We start from the raw sequence: 6,029 nt of genomic DNA on the forward strand, positions 1-6,029 counted from the left end.
AATAGATAAGATATGCCTAGTAGTTGTATTTGCAACTCAGAAACTGCGACATTAAATGCTAATTCATTTTGTGAAACTAATAGCAAAAATAGATCCACTAAAGTATTTGCTGAACAAGTCAACTTTGATAGGAAGACTGGCGAAGTGGGTTATGTTACTAAGTGAGTTTTATATAGAATATGTTGATAAAAAATCTATCAACGGATAGGTCATTTCTGATCAATTAGTTGAAGCACCTTTACAAGATGACATACCATTGCACATTGAATTTTTTGATGCAAACATTCTGATAATAAGTACAAAATTTTGGGAGTTGTACTTTGATGATTCCTATACATGATATGGATCAGGCACGTGAATTTTTTTCATCACACCTTAGGGACACATAATTCTAAAATCATATAGACTATGGTTTCCATACACAAACAATACTGCAGAATATGAAGCATTGACTATTGGGCTCAAAATGGCTATTAAATGGAATATCAAGGAATTACATGTATATGGTGATTCACAGCTTATCATCAACCAAATAAATGATGATTATCAAACTAATGATGACAAGCTCATTCCCTATAAATAGTTGGTAGAAGAGTTTAAAGAACACTTTGAAGAAGTATCATTGACTCATATTCCAAGAAATGAGAATAAAGCAATAGATGCAATGGCTACAATAACATCTCTATTGCAGAATCAGGAGAATCAACAATATTATGAATTTCTAGTGGAAGTTATCTTAACCCCTACCATTGAATACCAACATACCCACATGATTTTCCATATATCCAGAACTAATCAATCCTTATATGGCTATAATTATCAATACTTAAAAGAGAATATTCTTCCTCCCGACCTGTCTTGCAATTAGAGAAGAAATTTAATCCATCAGTCATCCCGTTATACTATTATTGTTGATACCTTATATAAGCAAGGTCTAGATAGCACTTTATTGAGATGTCTTGAACAAGAAGAATCTAAGAAAGTTCTTAATGAAGTTCACGTAGGTATTTGTGGCACAGACTCAAGTGGATTAACATTGGCTAAGAAACTTCTTCGTATGGGTTACTATTGGCCTACTATGGAGAAATATTCATTCACATATGACAAGAAATGCAAACAATGCCAGATCCATGGGAATCTCATCCATGCACCAACACAAGAATTGTATCCTATGGCAGGATCATGACCATTTTCTCAATGGGGCCTTGATTTGGTAGGTAAGATAAATCCTTCATCCTCTAATGGACATAAGTTCATTTTGAATGCTACTGAGTATTTCACTAAATGGATTGAAGCAACACATTTGATGAAAGTGATAGGAAAACAAATATCATCATTCATCTTGAATTATATAATTTGTCACTATGGAGTCCCTATGATCATTATCACTGATACTGGACAACCATTTAAGAATCAAGATGTGAAGGAACTATGTGAGTGATTCCATATCTAACATAGGTTTTATACACCATATTATCCATAGGGAAATGGTCCAGTTGAAGCATCAAACAAGACTATCTTAGAAATCTTGAAGAAAACAATCAATGAAGCTGGAAAAGACTATCACATTCAACTAAATCCTTCTCTTTGGGCATACTGAACCAGCATCCGTACACCAATGGGAGAAACTCCATATTACTTAGTCTATGAATCTGAAGCCATATTACCAGTAGAAGTAGAGATACCTTCTCTATGAGTTTCCTTGAAAGGTCTTATACCAGAAGAAGAACAATGAGTCTCTAGACTTCAAGAACTTGAGCTGATTTAGGAACATTGTCAAAATGCATTATATCATTTGAAGGAATATCAATAGAGAATGGAAAGAATTTATAATCATAGAGTCAAGCCACACATTTTTCAAATTGGAGATATAGTTCTAAGGGAGAATCCGAGAAATCAACAAGACTGAGAAAAGGGGTAAATTTGAACCAAATTGGTTAGGTCCTTTTTTTCATAGTAGCAACATATGGATCAAGAGCATACAAGTTGTCTACCCCTAAAGGTGATTGGTTTTATGAACCTATCAATTCCATCCATCTCAAAAAATTCTATGCTTGAGATATAAAGTCCTGGAAAAAATCAATAAAAAGCATATAAAGTCTTGAAGAAATCAGTAAAAATAAGAAAAGCAGAAAATCCATAAAAAGCATAAAAAAATTATTAAAAAATCAAATAAATAAAAATGGAAAAAAAGAAATAAATTTAGACGGTGAAAACTTGGTAAACAGGAACTATCTAAAAAAGTGAGTTCTTCCATCTGTGAGATCACTTTGCGCACCTATTCACTCCATTCTATCGCATCTATCGCTTCCATCTATCCTAGCTCATCCATTTCATCTTTCACATCGTTTGCTTTGAACCATTTGGTAGGAAATATGCAGTTTACCAACAACTATCAATCTTTGACATACTTGTCATAGTCACTATGTTAGATTTTATCAAAATCAATCAATCTGCATTTTTGTCTCACTATGGTTTGGATCTTGATCAAATTCGTACATCCATAATAAAGTTTGTTTCTACTGGGGGTAAAATCCTAATTCCTTTTGCTAAGGTGATCTTTTGAAACTTTGAAAATCTAGAACATTCGAAAAACTTAGAAAAACCAAAAACACCTAGGGTTTTGAAACAGATAACGAGCAACAAAGCAACGAAGATCAAGGCATTTTGTAACAACTGAATGGTAAAAATAAAGATACAAAGATTAAAACCAACAAGTAATAAAGGATTATCAAAGATCATTCATCAAGATGATTAAATCAGTTAATGACCATGAGAACATGTGAATGACATACAAGATTCAATGCTTATATCTTGATTTTATTGCTAACCATGTACTCTATGCGACTCAAGGATGTCCATGACTAGAGAGGCTATGATGGGGCATGCTTATTTTCTTTGATTGTTCTCTACGGTTTATCTCTTATTAAGGTATGTACTTGTCTAAGGATATGATTGGAAAAAGATTAAGGAGGACATTCCAAGTCATGCATAAAAAGGGATAATCCTTGTCTATTCTTCAAGAAATACTCAGGTCAGCTTGATTCATTATATATTAATTTGCTTGTATAAACTTTCTATATCAAAATCCATCTAAGAAATACTCCTGGGTCAGCTTGAATCATTATGTCAAGTTGCCTGTATTTTCTTACAACATTTTAAAGCTCAATGCTGATATCAAGCACCGTTACAAGATAGCATATGAAGAATGGAAGTATCATTTTAGTTAGATCATTTTTAGATTAGCTCATCATTCATCTGCATTATAAGCATTCATTGTCAATTTCATTATAAGAATATCATTTCATTCAGAGATCAACGGTCATAAATAAAGATTGAGTATACTTGGACAAACAAAAATAATTTTCATTTGATCATTGTAGGTTCATTCATCTTTGGAATCATTTCAACCACCATTCATTTTATTTAGTTGCATTTCAATCATTGCATTCCATTAAGTGTATTTCATTTAATCATGGAGTATATCATCATTATTAATTGTATTAGGATCACTATCATTTTAGTTCTTTTTATCCATTAAAGTCATTTAGTTGCATCTTTGCACTTATTTTCATTTATCATTATAAGTTTGATCAAACATAGCATTCAAATCAGCAAACTTGAAATCAAAAACATTTTATATCGATCATTTGTATTTTCACATCATTATATGCATATAAATTAAAAATAAAATAAAATCAATCATTCATTTTCATTCCCATTTAGATCATTGTATTTCCATCATTTAAGTTAATTTTAATTTCATTTGCATCCATGATCATCAAAATCAAAAATTAAAAGCATTTTCATTTTATCATCATTGCATCATATAGAGCATCATCATCATGAAAAAAAAAGAAAGAAAAGATCACCATCCATGTAATCAATGCATATAGATCATCATCATATAGAGTAACATGCATAATAAACCAAAGATCATCATATAGAGTCCATGTCTTCATATATCATCATAAAACAATAAAAAGTCCAAGTATACAATGATATCAGATCAAAAATACAAGTGCCCCATCAATATAAATCAAGTCAAGGTTGTCATGTGTTGCTACCACCTGACTTTGTCCATCTCTATGGCTGTGGGTGAGAAGATCCTCCATATGGTTGTACCCCATGATCACCACTTCTTTGAGGAGGTCCCATGACTCCACCACTGCTAGTATCCATCCTCACAGTAGTATGATAGCTACCTGCCCTCTGACTCTCTGCAACTAAATCCTTATATAATCATTGCCAATGTGTTGTCTCCTTCCTGGGAAAAAATAGTGCTCTAACGGTATTAGTTGAGAGAGTGCCAAATCCAACTTGCTGAATGTGATCAAGAAGACCCTGAGTATCCTATTGTCTCCTAACAGCCTTGTATCTCTCTTTCATGAGTGTCTGCACCTATGCTCTTAGATGATCTATCTGTGCTCTGAGACTATCCAAGGTCCCCGGCTATGGCACATCTTGGTGAGGAACATGACCCTGAATCCCCTCATCTCCACCTCCCTCTCTGCTTGTTGGAATCTCAACCCGAGTAGCCCTCATAACCTATCATCTAATGAGAGGAACATGATCCTTTGAATTCTCCTCCTCTCCATCATGAGCTGCAATAACCCTAGGGTCTGGCTGAATCTGACCAAAATCAATGCATCTCTCGCAATCCCCATCTAGTCCAATGCTCCTGCCTCCTCCTATAGAGGGTAATCCTCTTACTAATCTCATACTTGTCCTACCAGTATCCCTCCCAATCTATCCTGCATCTCTCCCACCCATGGGAAATGGTCTCCCAACCTTGCCAATCAGTCCAAAAGGTCCTCCATGGATTCTCAATCGACCTCCTCTCTATCCAAGTCTCCTACAACCTCCACCTCCATCTCCTCCCTCATCTCCCTCACCTCCATCCTCTTGAAGAGCTCTTAGATCTCATCTCTATCTTCGTCTCCTAATTATGGGATGATCTGAATCATCCTCATCATCTCCCGAGATGGGAGGAGGGTTTGTTGGATCAGTAATCCAAGGAAAAGGGTGTGTAGGCATGTACTGATAATAATCCGTAGTCACCCTAGGATCTATAATGTGTAATCTCAAATCATAAGCCACCCTAGGAGTACCCAAAAACTCTGTGTTTGCTATCTCAAAAGACAAAGAAGGTCCCCAATCTCATCTATCCTTGTACCATCGTGCATATATAGTGACACCAGTAGGCATGTGTTGAATGATACCAAACTGTCCCAAAATATGACTAATCAACTGTCACTCAATAATGTATGGAGTACTACCAATAAAATATCTACTCTACATAATATATGGTAATATTCGTGCATCATCCATCCATGGATCATAATTGATATAAGGTCTCCATATAATGCTATCCAATGAATCTAGATCCCAATGTCAATACTCCATCTTACCCAACTTATGTTGAGTAAGAATACCTGCATATAAATAGACATATGGATACCTATCTGGTGCAGGAGCACCTAACACAAAGGCACAAAAGGAGTCTATAAGAGGATAAAAATCAATTCATAAGTATATTCAATTACATTTTCATTTGTAATGTCATTTTGAGTCAATATGAATCAATATGTAAGGCTAAAAGAGCCCATTGTAATGAGTTGTCCAAGTTGTCCTAATAAGGTCTTGAATTAGTCATTTGGTAAAATTTGTATAAAATAATCTTTTAGGGGTAAAATGGTGACAAAAATACATTATTATTATTCCATCATAATATGTTTTGAAGGTTGTTTTTAAGGTTTAAAGTCATTTGAGTCAAAAGTTGTAAAATGCAACTTTTCAAAAGTTGTAAGAAGACCAAAATGGGAAGTTGTATGGTCATAAGAGGAAGTTGGGTAGTTGTAACTTCCATGTGAGAATGAAAAGACTATAAAACCTCTGTAATAGTCATTCATAAGAGTATGTAAAAATTGGAGAAGGAAATGAAAAGCATTGGAAATATTTTGGTATCATATTTTCATTGTTTTCAATCTCTTGTTTTGTGGTCTTGAAAGTTTTCCTCTTGTTTCCAG

This window comes from Cryptomeria japonica, chromosome 6 (genome assembly GCF_030272615.1).
Source record: "Cryptomeria japonica chromosome 6, Sugi_1.0, whole genome shotgun sequence".
NCBI lineage: Eukaryota > Viridiplantae > Streptophyta > Pinopsida > Cupressales > Cupressaceae > Cryptomeria > Cryptomeria japonica.